Raw genomic sequence first — 19,124 nt, 5'->3', positions numbered from 1 at the left:
GAACGCTTGAAGGACTTGGTTCAACTAGAATCAAGGGAAGAAAAGTGAAGAGGATCTGCAACAACACTTGGGGTTGGTCGGTGGTGATCATTTCTTATCTTGTATAAACTTTGCAACTTCATAAATATCTCAATTCTAGATTTAGAATTGGGGGCAGACGTACCCTAGGCGATGACGAAAGAGGAATTGCTTAAACAAATCTAGTGTTGTTCTCTCTTTCTCTTAACTTTTTAAATTCTGCATAAATTAAGTCCTGTGTGAAATTAATAGTAAAATTAATCTCGCTTAATTTTTATGCACAGAAGTTGTTCGATAAATTGGTCCAATCACTTTGATTGCAAATAAGAAAAATTATTCACATTCAATTTTTTGTGAAATTGAGACTTGGTGTGGAGCGCACACCAAGTGTTTGATAAAATAACCTCACACAAGTCTATCAATATTTTACTTGTTCTCTTATTGTGTTAACTCATCATTAATGGTAACTATATCAAGGATTGGAGTAATTAGGGGACTGATTAAGATTGTGGTTGATTATCTCTATCTTAGTTATTCCATTTGGTTTCACGCATATTCGATATTTCCATTAACAAATTGTTTAGACGATTGTGGTCTATGGAGCTTTCGCAACCTTTCAAAACAAATTTTAAAAAGAGCTAAATTTTAAAATACTGATCTATTCAACCCCCCTTCTAGATCGGTATTATTGTCTAATACCTAATGAATGGGTTCTGAATAGTCGTGGCTTTAAGACCTTCCCAATGAGTGGTGGTTTTGCCTACGATACCCTGTGTGAATGTGATACCCATGTAATCAATCTCTATTTTTGGCCTTGTTATTCTAGGAGGCATGGTGAATGAATTAGAATGAGAAAGTTGGAAAGAAAGGGGTATGGAGATTGTAAAAAGGGAAGAATGAGAAAAGATGGATTTTGGGATGAGAAAAAGGATGGTTATAGGTTTTATAATGATTTGAAGGAATTTGGATGATTAGGGGTTGGGAATAGAAATAAATGGTGGTTAGAGTAGGAAGTTAAGAGATTTGAATGAGGGATTTTTGGAAAACGCGCAAGAGGGAAACGAAAAAACAAAAAACCTTTTATTTTCCTGATATGGCGAACGCCATTAGGGAAATGGCGAACTCCACATACCTAAAATGTAGGGATTTTAAAAATAGGCTAATGGCGAACGCAATTAGCATAATGGCGAACGCCAAGTGCCTAAAATGCACAATTTTGGAATTTTGGCTTAAAAATAGGGAAGTTTTATGCTTTTAAGGTCATACTGCTGCTAGTTGAAACAATTTTTGCATAAGGACTTAATTGGAAACATAAAAATGCACGACATTAAAGGGATTTACGATATAAACATAAAAAAAATAGCTGAAAGAGAAATTACATTAATTGAAATAATAGTAACATATGTTCTCGTCGATATTTCAACGGTAAAGTAAACATAAACAGAAAAACAATAACAAAGGGAAAATACTGATGAAGAATAAACATGCTAAACTAGAGAGTTAGGAAACAACGGTACAACCAACAATACTATCCATCACGCCGTCTAATATTAGGCTCAGAGGAACGTTGCAAGGAATAAACTTGCTGCAACATATGGTTGAACTGCTCATTAGCAACATCCATAAATCTGAGGAGATCAACTCGAAGAGAAGTGAGTCCTTCTCTAAGAAAATCAACTTCATATTGTAGAGCATGGATAGTAGTTTCGAAATCAATTATAGGATTAATACGATGAACACCAGAGACATGTGAAGTAGCATCAGGGAGATTGGAATTTCGGTTTTCATAAGGCTAAGGACTGTCAGATGGTGTGGGAGACTCACTTTGACCCTCCAAATTATAAAGCCAATTATCTCGATTGTGAACATTTTTTTCTCATGGTTAGGTAGTGTAAATTTAAAGACCACTTGGTTATCAATTAATAGCTCAAATTCTGCAGGTCCTAAATTAGCAATGATGCCATAGTTAAAGCAAAAGTTCAGGTGCATGGGACGGATACTTCCAAAAGCATGTATGTGTTTAAGTGGGTATCTTAGGCCAATGACATCAGCAATCATAGTGACTAACCCTCCAATGAGAATAGTACCTTGGGTCTCTTGGGCAATTATGTTTAAGTTTACTAAGATAAAAGTAGCAACATTCACGGGTCTACCTTGGGAGGCACAGTACATGACAAACAACTCATCTCTAGAAATAAAGGTAATGTTTTCTTCCTTACCAAATAGAGTGTGGGCTAGGATTTTTTGGAAGTAGCGGATAGCAGAGTTATGAATATTTTCGGAAAACATAGTGTGTGGCTCAGGATGGTAGTTTCCGGTTATGGTTCCCCAAAAACAGTCAAGGTCAAGGTTGGTAAAGGCATCATCCGAAGTTATGGTAAAAGCATCTGGGCATTCCTAAAAGGTTAGCCATCTCATGGTGGGTGAAATGGTATTTGGCTCCAAAAAGTCTAAAGGTAGCCAGGCATCTCCCAAATCCAAGTCCTTTGTTAGGATCATAGTAAAGGGAACTCAGAAACTCAAGGATAAGCCTACGGTACGGGCTAAACCTCTTTCTCACAACAAAGTTGTCCCAACCTATCCGGTTAAGGAGGTGCATCACACTGTTTCGGATTCCTAAGGTGGTCATGGTGAGTCCATCAGGATAAATAAATAATGTCATTTCTCTATGAGCTAAAACTTCAAAACATCTCCTTTGAGATTCATTCCTAAAGATAACATTTATGTCATCAACAAGCTGCATTCTCCTAAGTTAGTATCGAGTTATCCTAAGCTATGTTAGCCTGAAAGTAGACAAATATTATGTTATTAGTTAATTGAACTGAATGTAGTGCTAAACGAGATAATAATAGTAATAATAATAATAATAAATAAGAATAAAAGTAAAAGATAGAAATAAAATATACTAGTAATAACTATAATAAGTGAAAATAAAAACTTAAGGTCGTGGGTTGCCTCTCATGTAGCACTTCGTTTACTGTCGGGAGCTTGACATTAATTCAGAATGAGGCTATTCTTTCGAAAGAGCGGACAACTCTTCTAATTCGCAACTCATGCAAAAATCCTTGTTTTCTACACTTTGGTAATGCTTAAGTCACTACCCGTTTACGACGAATGTCTCATTGGATTTACCTTTTATTTCTACTGCTCTGCTTCGAAAAACTCTTATGACCTCAAAAGGGCCAGACCATCTAGAACGAAGTTTTCCTAGAAATTATTTAAGTATAGAATTAAAGAGAAGGACTATGTCACCCTCGTTGAGTTCTTGCCTTGTTATTCATTTATCATGCCACTATTTGGTTCTTTCCTTGTAAATTCGGGCAGTTTCATAGGCATCTAATCTAAGTTCTTCTAGTTCATGGATACCTAAGATTATTTTCTCTCATGCGGATGTGTAGTTCAGATTTAGGGTCTTAACGACCCAATAAGCTTTATACTCGAGTTCTACAGGCAGGTGACAAGATTTACCATAAACTAGTTTAAATGGAGTGGTTCCTATCGGAGTTTTATAAGCTGTCCTATAAGCCCACATAGCTTCATGAAGTTTTGCTGACTAATCTTTCCTAGAAGTTGCAACGATTTTCTCTAATATTTGCTTAATTTCTCTATTGTAAACCTCAACTTGCCCACTTGTTTAAGGGTGGTAAGGCGTTGCTACTCGGTGTCGGACTCGATATTTGAGCAACAGTTTTTCAAAGATGTGTGAAATGAAATGGGAGTCTTCATCGCTAATGACAATCCTTGGTACATCGAATCTAGGAAAATTACATTCTTGAAAAGTTTGATGACTACTCATGCATCATTAGTAGGAGAGGCTACTGCCTCAAATCATTTCATACGTAATCGACTGCAACAAGTATATACTTATTACCAAAAGAAGATGGAAAAGGGCCCATGAAATATATACCCCAAACATCAAAGACTTATACTTCTAAGATACCTTTTAGTGGAATCTCATCGCATTTAGGGATATGGTCAGTGCGTTGGCACCGGTCGTAATTTGTAACCGCGGTATGGATATCTTTCCAAAGGTTAGGCCAAAAGAGACTAGATTGTAAAATCTTCACACAAGTCTTTGAGGTGCTTGCATGCCCTCTATAGGGTGCAAAGTGGCAATGAGACATGATATCATTTACTTCCGATTCAGGGACACATTGATGGAAAATACCATTGGCGCCTCTCTTGAAGAGTAAGGGTTCATCCCAATAGTAATGTTTAATATCATGGGAGAATTTCTTCTTTTGTTGGTAAGTTAAGTCTGGTGGAAGTACTCCAGTTGCTAAGTATTTGACAAAGTCAGCATACCATGGTAGTGTGGTTTTGGTGTAAATTGATTTCACAACTTCATTAGTTTATGTGTCATTATACATCAAAGAACATTGGATTGTTTTGCTTTCACTTCCCCAACTGGGCTACAAGTCGATCGTAGGGGAAATCATCGTTGATAGGCACTTGTTCGGGTTTTAGGTCCTCAATCCTAAAGAGATGATCTGCTACCATATTTTCTGTGTCTTTCTTATCTTTTATTTCTAAATCGAATTCTTGTAAAAGCAGAATCCATCTTAAAAGTCTTGGTTTAGCATCCTTCTTACTTAACAAATACCTAATTGCGGTGTGGTCGGTATAGATAATTATATTTGCTCCCACTAAGTAGGAACAAAATTTATCTAAAGCGGACACAACAACTAGGAGTTCTTTTTCTGTTGTGGCGTAGTTCATTTGCACGTTGTCTAAGGTTCTACTTGCATAGTAAATTGCATGAAGCTTTTTATCCTTTCTTTTTCCTAAGACAGCGCCAATGGCATAATCACTAACGTCACACATTATCTCAAATGGCTTACTCCAATCAGGTGGTTGCATAATGGGTGTGGTAATAAGAGCGTTTTTCAGATGTTCAAACGCTTTTAAGCAATCTTCATCAAATATGAATTCAACATCTTTGATTAGTAAGCCCGTTAGTGGTTTGGTTATTTTATAGAAATCTTTAATAAATCGTCGGTAGAAACCGACGTGTCCTAAGGAACTACGAATTTCTCTAACGATTTTCGGAGGTTGAAGATTTTCTATAGTTTCTACTTTTGCTTTATACACTTCAATTCCTCGGACGGATACAACATGTCCAAGTATGATTCCTTGTCAGACCATGAAATGGCATTTTCCCCAATTTAATACGAGATTGACTTTAACGCATTTTTCATGTACCATTTATAGGTTCGAAAGACATCCTTCAAAAATTTTCCCACAAACAGATAAGTCGTCCATAAATACTTCCATTATGTCGTCTATAAAATCAGCAAAGATCTACATCATGCATCTTTGAAATGTTGTAGGAGCGTTACATAGTCCAAATGATATTTGTCGATAAGTGAACATACCATAAGGACAAGTGAAGGTAGTCTTTTCTTGGTCATCAGGATGAATAGGAATTTGGAAGAATCTTGAGCATCCGTCTAAATAACAGAAACGGGAATGTTTAGCCAGTCGTTCAAGCATTTGATCGATGAAAGGCAATGGAAAATGATCTTTACAAGTGGCTTTATTCAGTTTTCTATAGTCTATGCACATCCTCCATCCAGTTTAAACTTGTTTTGCTATGGATTCACCCTTTTTGTTACTGACGACTGTAACACCTCCCTTCTTGGGTACGACATGTACTGAGCTGACCCAGTTACTGTCGGATATCGGGTATATAATTCCTGCTTCTAATAGGTTTTATACCTCCTTTTTTACTACATCACTCAAGATAGGATTTATTCTTATCTGATGTTCTCTAGAGGTTTTACAATCCTCCTCTAGGATAATGTTATGCATACAAATAAAGGGACTCATTCCTTTTAGATCTAAGATGTTATGGCCTAAAGTTGTTGGATACTTTCTTAAGACATGAAGTAATTTTTAGGTTTCTATCTGTCGTAAGTCAGCATTGACTATTACTGGTCGTTAAAGCTTGGTGTCTAGGAATTCACATCTTAGGTTTTTGGGTAGTGTTTTAAGTTCTACATAAGGTTTATTTGGGCATGGCTTTGGATTGGGTGTTAGTGCTAGACATTCCCTCAGAATGTCATCTACGTATGGTTCATGCCAATTATCGTCTTCGAATATAGGAGGCGCTGGAACCTTTAGTACTTTAGTATACTTATATGGTTCCCTCTCAATTTCTTTCACACATTCGTCGATGACGTCTAAGAGACAACATGAATCTTCTTTAGTTGGCGCCTATAAGAATTTAGCTAAAAAAAATCCACTTTTTCTTACCTAACTTCGAAAGTTAGCTTTCCTTTCTTGACATCTATGATGGCTCCATCTGTGGCTAAAAAGGGTCTTCCTAACATAATAGGGATGTGGGAATCATCCTTTATATCCGTCATTACAAAGTCGGTGGGAATATGGAATTAACCTATACGAACTGGAATGGTCTCTAGCATACCTATTGGAAGTTTAACATAACAGCCAGCTAGTTATAAATACATATTCGTTGGTATTAGTTCTCCTAAATTTAGTTTCTTGCATGTGGATAAAGGCATTAAACTAAAACTGACTCCTAAGTTGCACAAAGCTTTGTCTATAATAAACTTTCCGATCATACATGGTATGGAAAAACTACCTGGGTCTTTCAGCTTAGGAGGCGTGTTGTTTTGATTAATAGTCGTACACTCAGCAGTAAGCATAACAGTTTCATTATCCTCAAGATTTTTCTTATTAGATAAGATTTCTCCAAGGAATTTAGCATATGAAGGCATTTGTGTAATGGCTTTTGTGAGTGGTATAATGATATTAAGTTGCTTTAGAAGTTCTACAGATTTCTTAAATTGTCCTTTATTTTTGGACTTAGCAAGTCATTGAGGATAAGGTATATGTGGTTTGCATGGTGGCGGAGGCACATAAGGTGTTTCTTTATCTTCTGTTTCTCCGCTTTTGTCTTTCTTTCCATCATTGGTTGGTTCGTTTACCTTTTCAGTTCCTTTACCATAGTTTTGATACATGGCTAGATTTTGGAGTCTTTGGTCAACCGGTTCATCTAATTTTGTCCCACTTTGTAGTGTAATAGCATTAGCACGCCCTTTTGGTTTAGGTTGTGGTTGACCAAGAAATGCTCCAATTGGGGCTGCTATTATTTCTTATTGTTGGGCTACTTGGGAAATTTGGGTTTCTAACATTTTGTCATGGGTAGCCATAGCATTAAGTTTACTTGACAATTGTTTCAGCAATTCACTCGTATGAGCATTTTGATTTGCAAAATATTTGTTTTGTTGAGCTTGAGCATTCATAAAGTTTTCCATCATGATCTCTAGATTTGACTTTCTAGGTACTTGTGGAGCAACAAGGGCTCCTTTCTGATAACCAGGTGGAATAACAGGTGTTGGGTTTTGAGGAAACAAAGCATTGTTGTTTTTATAAGAAAAGTTCAGATCATTTCTCTAGCCAGGATTGTCAGTGTTAGAATATGGGTTTCCTTGAGCGTAATTTACTTGGTTAGTAGGAATACCATCTAATAATTGACAATCAACATTAGTGTGCCCAGGAGTTCCACATAATTCACAGTTTGGTGTTACTGCAACTACAATAGCTATTGGTGTTATGGATAAGCTTTCGATCTTTTGAGTAAGTGCATCCACTTTAGCATTGACGTGGTTTATGCCATTGACTTCATACATTCCGCCTTTCGGAGTTGGTTTTTCTACAGTAGCACGCTCACGTCCCCATTGGAAATGATTTTGAGCGATGTTCTCAATGAGCTCATAGGCTTCATCATATGGTTCACCCATTAAAACACCGCCAACTGCAGCGCTCAAATTCATTATAGTGTTGTATAAAAGACCATTGTAGAAAGTATGGATAATCATCCATTGCTCAAGTCCATGGCGTGGATAAAGTCTCATCATGTCCTTGTATCTTTCGCAAGCGTCAAAAAGAGATTCATTATCTTTTTGCTTAAATCTGTTGATTTGAGCTCTTAGCATAGTCATCTTGCTTGGTGGGAAATATCGGGCTAAGAAGACTTCCTTCAACTCGTCCCATGGGGTTACAGAGTTCGAAGGCAGAGACTGAAGCCAATCTCTAGCTCTATCTCTTAAGAAAAATGGGAAAAGACATAGTCTAATTGCTTCGGGACTGACACCATTTGCTTTCATTGTGTTTGTGTACTGTACAAACACTGACAAATGTAAGTTTGGATCGTCTGTAGGACTACCTGAAAATTGGTTTTGTTGAACGGCTGATAACAACGAAGGTTTTAACTCGAAATCATTTCGGTTGATGGCAGGGGCAACAATGATGTTGTGTGGTTCCTCCTATGAAGGAACAACATAATAATTAAGAGGACATTTTTGTGGTCCTTTAGCAATAATAGGTTTAGATTTTGATTTTTGTTTTGGAAAAGGAAGATTGTACTTAATTCGAAAATTGTGAACTCGACGTTGTAAATTAATAAAACGCTCGACTTCGTCAACTGCTTGTTCTAGCTTTTTGCCTTATGAGCGAGTGCTTGGTATACAATTGACAGTTTAGAAGGGTAAATAAAATAAAAGTTACCTTAGTTTATACTACGCAACAATGGAATCACAATATTGACTAAATTAGTCCCCGACAACAGCGCCAAAAACTTGATCATGACGAACGTGTCTATCGGATAATAACTACAAGTATACAGTTTATCAGGTAGTTTTAAAAGATTGTCGAACCGACAAAGACTAATAATCAAACTAATTTTATCTATCATTACAATGCAAAGCTAAGGCTAAATGTTAAATGGATACGAACGGAAATATAAATGCTAATTGCTAAAGGTTTCAAAATGATGATAAAACAACGTTCGAATATGGATTCCGTGTTCCTAAAGGACTTTGTAGAATTCGGGTGCTGATTATGACTAGATTAAGTTTCGTAGAAAATATTGATTTAAAGACTCTGTCTCACACTCTCGCGCTATTGACTAAAACCGCACCTCCTAACCACGGGATTTTGCTCTCGCTCGCCCGTTTATATTAGAAAGCATATTTTGAAATGATGCCTAGTTTCCACCATTCGGTTCCTTCCTCACACTCTCGTGCTATCGGCTAAAGCCTTAGTTTGGTCTCCACTCTCGTGTCAAAACAATGAAACATGCAATTGGAAACTAAAACCAAAATAGAATTCAATCATAATTTCGCGCCTATTGTTTCTACTGAGTCCCGTCGGTAACGACGATCCTCATACGTCGGACTTAGACGAATTTAGCAAGACATAATTATAATAAGAAATAACATGATTACGACAGTTATACTTAAAAAGAATATATCATATAATACAATAACGACAATAACAAGCATAAATAATAAAACGGTAAAAACCCGAAATTAAAGAAATGAAGGCTTTGAATTGAAATGAAAATGTAGGCAAGCTTGTCCTTGATCCAAAAGTACAATGCAAATGAAAGGAAATCAAGTGTGACAATCCCTCAATGTGAGTTATTGTCACTCTTACAAGTAAATTTATGCCTAAGACTACAAAGAAAATTCAACAGAGCTTCCACACAACTTGGATGCCTTTGAAACACCGCAGGAGTTTTATTTATAGAGGTTTCCCCCCTTGTAACTTCCTCAGGCCGTGCCAACAAAGTTGAGGGAAAAGAAAATGGGAAAAATAGTTGAGAAACTACTCCCACGCAGAAAACTGCTTCTGCATGATAATGGCAAACGCCATTAGCTTGGTCATTAAATGACATGGCAGATTAGGACAATGGTGAATGCCATTTGGGAAGAATGGGAAAATTCTTGCTCTTTTGCTCCTTTTTCGATTTGCTTTCGAATCCGCGTGTAATTTAGCTGACAACTTCAAAACGAATCAAACAAACTAAAATGTGATAAAACATATTGAAATAAAGACGAATAACATGCGAAAAACATGTGGCATGGGCCTAAAAACATGATACGATTTCTCGTTATCAATGACAAACTTCATTTTCTGATGCAAAGTGGAGGTTACTTCCTCAACGACATGTATCCAAGGTCCCCCTAATAGGAAATTGTAGGCAGGATTGATATCCATGACCTAAAAAGTCATGTTAAATACATGTGGACCAATCAGAATTGATAACTCCACTTCACCAACCACAGACCTCCGAGACCCATCAAATGCTTTGATAATCAGTGCACTATACCTTGTTTATGATCCTTGAAAACTTAATTTGGCAAGTGTTCTCTTTGGTAGAACATTGAGGGATGACCCTGTATCCACTAAAACTCTTGCTAGAGTATCCTCTTGGCACTTCATGACACAAGCAAGGTGCGATTGTGATTTTGTCCTTCCTTTGGCAACTCTCCACCATTGAAACTCAGGTTGTTTCAAGTTGTGATATTGGCAACCACTCCATCAAACTAGCCAACCGTTATATCTTGAGTGACATGGGCTTGTGCTAGCACTCTCAATAATGCATTCCTATGAGCTGGGGAACACATAAGCAAGGACAAAATGGAAAATTTTTATGGCGTATGGTGCAACTGATCAACTACTTTGTAATCACTCTTTTAAATGATCTTCAAAATTTCAATATCTTCGTTAGATTGAACCACACTTTGCTCCCTAACAAAGACTTCAACTGTTGTTTCTTTGGTTGGTACTTGAGAGGTCAGATTAAACTAGGGAGTGTAAATTCGACCACTGTGGCTCATTTTACTCGTGCCTGTGATGTTTGTGACCTCGGCGCATCAACCTTAAAACGGTTCTCTTGTCTAACCTCTTCAGACTCTTTGTCAATGACAGTTATATCATATTTCCATGGTATTGGCTTGGTAGTTTCGTAGGGGAAAGGTCTAGGCATGTAGATAATCACGGGTGATGGGTGATTAACCGAATGAACAATATACTTTCTTCAATAGTTTATCTCAACTGGCTCTGGTAAATTTGAAAAATGGCTCAATTGTAACTACTTCATCTCTTTTTGTGAGGCTACTAACTTTTAACACTCCCTGGTTGATCAAGTCTTGGATATTTTTTTATATCATCTCACATCCTCTTGGATGAATGACACATTCTTCATAATCTTTATGACAAGTGTAAGACCCCAAATTTGACCCTAAGATCCCTCATGCTATCTCATGATATGCGTTGGCATTGTGATCACACCTTGGTATCCTCCTTACCCCTTATTCATTGGGTTTGCATTGGGAGAGATCACCAAGCACCATTTGATTGTATCATACTTTTCATTTTTATCATCTTTACTAACCAAAATACCAAAAATATGTCTTGGCATTTATCTAACTCTTTTGTAGGTAGGGCACATGCTCCCCTTTGATCTATCAAGTTCATATCTAGGGTTTAAGACCCTCAATGCTAAGAGCTCAACCAATATTGGTCTACAATGGCTTTAGACATCATATATGGATCCCCATTAGCTTCACATGTTATTTTGATCAAGAAATCATCAAGAGTTTCGAGTTGGTTTGCCTTGGAAACCCTAGTCCATCTAGGTGTCTTGTGTAACTTCTTCACCAAGTTTCTTCAACAATTGATCAAAGATTTCAATGGATACCTCAAAATTCGTCATCTTATGCATATATGATCCTCCATGTGTCCCAAAAGACAAGAGAATTGCAAGTTAGCAAGTTGGTTGATGGTAGTTGACCAGAGGAAATCATCTAATCAAAACTGGGGATCCCTAGACCCTATCTCCTACAATTTTTATCATATTAAAATGATTCCAAGATAAAGTTTACTCTAAATTACATTCCAAACAACTTTCATGTTTAGGTCTAGAGCTAGTTTTGCTTGGAAAGTCATTTTTTATGGCGAAAGATTATAGGTCATTTGGTCTAAACCCTAATTTTGATGTCAACTTCCCAAGGCCATAACTTGCTCAATTTGTATGAGATGAAATATTTCCAAGTTTCACAATCAAATTCAAGGTGTCTACTTCAACTTTTATGTTTGGATTAAGAGCTAATTCAACTTTTATGAGCATGTGATATGAGGATACATTATAGGTCATTTTGGACCAATACCATTGAACAAGTGATTTTCCTCAACTTCAAAAATGCATAAATTATCCATATCAAATCCAAATGAGGTCAAATTTGTGACCATCTTTAAGGAATTTGAAAGGGAGACAACTTTTATGAAGGATCTTTTCTCATTTGAAGCTCACACAAAAAGTTAGCCAAGGTGGAATAAGTGAACATATGGCTTGACACTTAGAATTTTTTTTATATGATAAAATTTCCAAACTTCCACCTCAAAATTCATCATGGTACATGCTTCAAATGGAAATGTGTTCAACATGAAAGTTGTTCCTCTTGATCTAAGATTTCCGAAAAGTCCAATTTCATTTATTTTGGACAAGATTTGAATGGGATGCGCGTGGCTTGAACATTGCATCATCATTTGGCAAAGATCAAACTTCAAGCTTCCATATACATTTGCCTTGCATTCCAAGTTGATTTCAGACTTGCTCACACTCAATTATGGACCTAAAGGAATGATCTCATGGTCCTGTACATGCCCATGCACACATGCATCACTCATTGCCAATTTTGGAAACTCACTTGCAAGGTGCAAATAACACTTGATGCAACTATAAATAGAGGCCTTTAGGTTCATAATTAAGGACTCATTCACGCCAACTCTGATCCCAAACCCCAACCCCTTCCATTTGAGAGGATAATTCTGAGAATTTCCTTGTGAAATTGAGTTTGAATCTCACTATTTTGAGATTCAAAACTCCAGGGATCCAAGGAATTTTGTGCATCCTAATCTACTTCTGCAAGCTTCCTGAACAAGATCAAGCACGAGCCAAAGCAAGAACAAGTGAATCCAGACCTGCATTGAAGTTATTTTCCATAAAAATTCATCTCTTCGATTATCACTCAATTCTCCATAATTCTCTTGGATCCTTGGTTGTCTGAAGTCCTACCAATGTAGGCAACAAGATTGAGTTGCTTTGAGATCAAATTGAAGCAACTCAGATCATGCACCTCAAATTTCAACTCCTTGTATCTCTCAATATATCTGGAGTTAGGATGAATTGAGGCCAGATTCATGCTCAGTGCCATTTTTACTTTAAAATCATGTACTCCTTTTTTTTTATTTTAGCGATGGTTATGATTGGGCCAGTCCGGTGAGACTCACATGAGAAGGTGATCGGAGATTTGCTCTGGTGGTGAGTTGGCAAGGTCCAGAGCCACATGATCTGTTTAAAATGTTTTAATCACGAGCGCTGGTTTTGATTACCTGGTTTGTGGTGCGCTGACTCAAGTCCGTCATGGAATGCGCGTTTGTGGCCACTTGATCTGCCACCTCAATTAATGAGGGAGATCAAGTGGTCCACGTTTTTTAGGATTATTTGATTTTCATTTTGTTTGTGTTATTTTCATTAATTCATGTTAATTTTAATATTGATCTAAAAAATATGAGAGTTTTACCAAAAAAAAATCCTCTTTCATTTTCTGAATTAAAATTATTTTTTGGATCACTATTAATACTTTTCATGATTTAATTGTTTTTGTGAATATTTTTATTTGTTTAAAAATAGTTTTAAGTTTCTAAAAATGATGAAAAAAATTCTCCAAGGTCCTTTGACCTTGTTTGACCTATGATAAATCTCATGGTCATTTCTTTGGTGTTTTGATGAGGTTTTAGGAAATTGACCAACCAAAATTTAATTTAATGCATATTTTAGTTGATTTTAATTGATTAAATGCCAAATAAATCATATTGAACTTCTATTATTGGCTTGTTGAGTTTGACTTGTGTTGTTGGGCCTTGGTCAAGGTTGATTGACTTTGTCAAGTGAAGATCATTGGATTTAAGGGATTGATGAGATGTACATTTCATCTCCCAAAATGAATGAATGATCTTAATTCGGTAAAAGTCCTCCTTTGACCAATTTGTGTTGATTCCATTCCCCCCTCCCTGTTCATCTCATTCCCCTTCTTGATTCATTCATGTCATTGGACCTATGATATCTCAATACCCTAATGCTAGTTTATTGTAAAATCAACATGAGTATGGATGAGATTAGGTCCACCATTTTGCATATTCTTTTTATGTGTGTTATGTTTTATGAGCCTAGTCCATTATACAATGTCTCTAACATGCATTAACACCAAAATTCTATTGCCCGGCCTCAAATAGTTGTGACTTCTACATAAGTCCAATTACGATTGCTTAACATAGCGCTAAATTTTTGACACAAAAGGCATAACATTCTAGTAAGTGAGATTGTAAGTCCCCCACCTTTCATGGTATTGTGTGGAAACTTGGTATTTTTTCATTCCTTTGGAAGATGTCTTGGTTCAAGGATCCATGTTTGTGACAAGTGGGTTGAGTATTCTCCAAAGAATGACTTAAACAAAACAAAAACAAAAGTAATACTAACTTCTAATCAACTAACAACTAACATTTAATTTCAAGCCATTTACTTTTATGGACTTTAATTTTGAACCTTTATTCATTTGTCATTATTCATACCATTCAATTTGTTTACTTTAATTTCATTTTCACTTTGCTCATTTGAGCCATAATTTTGTGATTATATTGTGATTGTATATACTTGTTGGTGTTTGTGGTCCTTTGACCTTAATGTACATAATAAAAACAAAAACCCTAAAAGATATTTGTGTGGACTGTTGGATTTGATCTGAGACTTTAGACTTAGAATTAGGCAACACTCCCTATGCAAAAGGACTTGGCCAATGCTAACTTTTTTGAAACCATGTGCTCGTGAATTGAAACTTCATCTGAAGCAATTATTATGATCCTTTTTTAGTTCATCTGCTACATGATCTTATTGAAGTTGTTACTTTGAACCTGTGCCTAATGTTTATCTCTGACTTCATCTGATACTTGGGAATTATGAAGAAGATCATGGAGTTTGCTAAGCTTAGATATGGCTATATTTATTTGATGCCTTGCTCTTCATATTACTATTTGTGTATTGATATTGCTTGATTCTAAGTCCAAGGGAAATTTGGGTTTCTATATGACATTCTTGTCTATTGGATTGCAGCCCGTTGGTCAGATCTTTTCAACTCTTAACTTTTAAATTTGTGCTTAGGATTAGTCTCTTCATCTCCTCCCCATTTCTTTAATTTTAAAAATCTCTATCTATCCTTTTAAAATCTTCTTTGTTTGTGATTTCTAAACTTAGACTCATTGCAAATTAGAAACTCTGGCCTTATGCCATTGAATTTTTAAACTCTTTTCTTAATCAAACTTGTAAATGAACTTAATTATACTTGACTTAAAGTTTCAAAAGTCAGAAATAACTAACACACATCCAAACCATTTTTAGGCCTTTTGTGCCTCTTTAAAACTTAAAATTTTGTTAAAAGCAATGCACTCACTTCGAAATTGATACCACGAACTACGAGGTTTTGATCCCTCATTTTCATGTTGGTACGTATGTACAAGTCCGAAGGTCTTGTCAAACACAAAAATATAATTAATTAGTTCTTTTCTCATCCCTCCACTCTATTTATTGCAAACATCATTTTATACAAAAACACATATGCACACAGGAAAGGGCTCCCTAGGAGTACCTAGGAAACTTTGGGTGCTAACGCCTTCCCTTTGTGTAACCAACCCCCTTACCTGTAATCTCTGGCGTTTTATTAGTTTTGATTTGAAAACTTCTTATCTTTGGGTTTTGTTCGTACTTTTCCCTTTTCCCTTGGAAACAATAAAAGTGCGGTGGCGACTCTGGTTTAATTGACGTTAAGTTTATCCATATCTTAATGATCATGAATTTACCGCTACAAAAAGCACTAACCAAACCAACTTCCACTAGTCTCGCATGGTACGCTAGCAAAGAAGTATTGATATATGCGACATCTCTGATCACATCACCATCAGACACTTCTTTAACCATATTAACAGTTCCATGTGTTGACAAAGGATTACTCTTGACATTAGGCACCAAGTGTTTGAATGAAAGAATCTTGTTTTTCACCAATTCTCACATTATATGCTTCAAAGCGTAACATTCTTCTAAATCATGCCCAGGTGCACCCTTATGGAAAGGGAAATGAGTGTTTGGGTTATATCATGGAGGCGAAGGATCAAGTGGTGGATTCAAAGGTCTAGGAACCACTAACCCGTTTTGCAATAGAGAAGGATATAACTCAGTATACGTCTTCAAAATCGGACTAAATTGAGGTTTAACGCCTTATCTTCTATTCTGAGCCGGTGCATTTTGACAAGGAGCTTGAGTTTTTGGTTGTTGATATGCTAAGGCTGCAGGCACTTGTTGATATGCAGGAGCAACTTGAGCGGGTTAATAAATTGGTGTTTGTTGAACTGGTTGATAAACAAGCACTTGTTGTTGGTTGAAAGTTGGCCCAATTACTGCCACATATGGTTGTTAAACATACTACACAAGGTATGCTAGTTGTTATTAAGTGAACTGTCATTGTTGCTTCTCCATGATTAACTCATTCTTCGACTAGACGATACAACATTCATCTCTCCTTCCTTCTTTTTCTAAAAATTTCCCGGAAACTTCTTAACATTGTTGTTGTTAGAAGTTCCAACAGTGCTAGTCATCTTTCCATTCTTCAAAGCAAGCTCAAATTTAATGCCTACAGCTAACAAGTCAACAAAACTTGCAAACACACTGCCCATCATCCTCTCATATAACATTGGTTGTATGGTATCCATAAACCAATCGGCTAATTCTTTTTTGTCCAAAGGTGGTTCAACCTGAAAGGTCATCTCTCTCCAACGTTGCACATACTCTTTGAATGACTCATTGTCTTTCTGAGACATATTCAATAGTTGTCTTTTGTCTGAAGCCATATCCATGGTGTATTTTTAATGCTTTATGAATGCATCAGACAAGTCTTTGAAGCACCGGATACGACTCTGATCGAGGCTTAGGTACCACTTATAGGGGGCGCCCTTCAAACTATATTGAAAGAAGTGGGTCATGAGCTTATCGTCTTCAACATGGGCAACCATTTTCCGATAGTACATAACAAGATGGCTCTTAGGACATGTATGGACCTCGTATCTATCAAAGTCAGGAGTCTTGAATTTTGCAGGAATTACAAGACCAAATACTAGGCACATCTCCCTAGCGGTCGTACCAAAAACTTTGTCACCTTCCATTGCCCTTAGTCTCTTCTTAAGAATCTGAAAATTCTCTTTAATACCCTTTATATCTTCATGCCTTTCTTCTTCTTCATAAGACATTTTTAGAGCATGTTGTTGATCTTTAAAGTAAGGCTGCACACGTGTATGGATGGTAGGAGGTGCAAATGTATGGACCATAGGGTGAGCCTCGGTGGCTAATGGTAGAGGAATAGTCTATTAAGTAGATTTCACTATATCGGGAACTACTTCAGGTTGAAGTGTGAATCCATAAGGTAGACCAAAAAGAGGCAATGTATAAGGTATCGTCCTTGCTGGTTAGGGTTTAAGAGTTGGACCGACAATCTCTGAAAAAATTGTTGTTTGTGTGTCCATCTTGGCTCTAATGACTTGCAGCATCTCCATGATTTGACCCACGCTTCCTCGCATGTCCTCAAGTTCTGAGCCTACTCTTTCCAACTCTTATTCTTGTTCTGCCATTCTTTGTCGAGCGTCGACTCTAGTGTTGTACTGGTGTTAAGGATTCAGTGTGTAACTAGAAGAATACAACATAATGAGATTTTATTTGAAGAATAACATGGACGCATATATGGATGCATTTTTGTGCAAAGCTCTTAGTTATCTTTGTTATTTATTTCAGCAATGTTAGAAAATTTTATTTGCAGTATTTTTAAATAAAAAAAAATCCAAAATGACAACTTTCATTAATTCAAATTCAACATCAAATACAAGTGATTTAAATTAAAATTCAAGTACAAGTGATTCAAATTCAAGTACAAGTAAACTTAATCTCCATCTCAACCCTTTTGATCGTAGCAAGATCGATGGTGAGCTCTTTCACCATTCACTTGCAAAACTTGACAAAGTTGAAAACTTGAGGAGGTTTGTTCTCTGGACACATTCTCCAATCAACTTCTTGGAGTTTCTCTGGAAGTTCCAGCATGTTGAGGTTAGCAAATCTAGCCAAGTTGACGAACTTGTCATTCCATTCAATATAAAGGTCTTGGACCTTCTTAATGACATGCTAATATTTGTCTAAGGGCACTCTAGCCTCTCTATACAACCCCCTCTATTATACACCACCATTATTCAAGAGCATGTAGGTTGCATCACCTTCTTGGTTTTCCAAACCTGCAATCCTTCTATTAGCTTCTCCTAACTAGTACTCGAGGCGAAGACAGTTCCTCTCAGCTTCCTCTTTCTAAAGGACCTCATGAGACAACTTATCTTTTCACTTCTTAAGATTGTCCCCAAGTTCACATATTTGAGCTTCATATTCGAGTCTAGCTTATCTCTTCTCCACAAGATACCCCTCCAACAATTTATCCAACTCTTGAATTTTAAGGTGGGGTTTTTTGAGCTCCTCATTCTTGGTTTTGAACAAAAAAATTGTACCTATGAGGATATCATCAAGATCATCCTTATTGTATTAAAATGTTCTTTCTCTCTTGTTGCTAGCTTCAAGATCTCAGTCATTCTCTTGACGTTTATCCTTCAGATTTTTATTTTCCAAAGTGGTTCGATTAAGCTTAAGTCGTAACTCATAATTTTCTAATTCAAGCTCCTTAATTTTGGAATTGAGCTTCCCAACATCTTCAGGTAGTATATGTTCTATATCGGGAACTAGAGGAAAAATAGAGGGATCAAATGGAAATGAGAGTCTAACCAATTTAACTCTCTCTCTCTCTCTCTCTCTCTCTCTCTCTTTCTCTCCCTCTCTCTCTTACACACACACACACACACACACACACACACACAAACACGCACACACACAATGACATTCCTCTTTCCAAACTCCTTACCCCTTCTAACAATTATTTTCCAGGATTTCTTAATCTTCTTCAAAATTGGGTTGTCCATATCAATGTCATGCAAAATGAAAGGCTCTAAAGCTCCAGCTTTTGGAGGACCGTTCGTGGAGTAACCATGTTGCGTCAGGGATAACATAAGGTTGTAGTTGATGCAACCCCTAGTCTGTATCAAAAGTACATTAGGAAGGCCTTCAATGCTAAAAATAATATTTGGGGTCTCCCAATCTTTGA

The 19,124-nt window shown here is 36.7% G+C and overlaps 1 non-coding gene across 1 annotated transcript; it reads left to right on the top strand.

The window, feature by feature from the left end:
* Positions 1-7,872: 7,872 nt before the first annotated feature.
* On the top strand, positions 7,873-7,979 carry LOC127089637 (small nucleolar RNA R71). Its single transcript, XR_007791206.1, has one exon. It is a non-coding gene; the product is annotated as a small nucleolar RNA R71 (small nucleolar RNA).
* Positions 7,980-19,124: the final 11,145 nt, after the last annotated feature.

This window comes from Lathyrus oleraceus, chromosome 5 (assembly GCF_024323335.1).
Source record: "Lathyrus oleraceus cultivar Zhongwan6 chromosome 5, CAAS_Psat_ZW6_1.0, whole genome shotgun sequence".
In the NCBI taxonomy this organism is placed as follows: Eukaryota; Viridiplantae; Streptophyta; class Magnoliopsida; order Fabales; family Fabaceae; genus Lathyrus; species Lathyrus oleraceus.
Note: the sequence above shows the minus strand (reverse complement) of the source record. Positions and strands in the feature narration are given on the sequence as shown.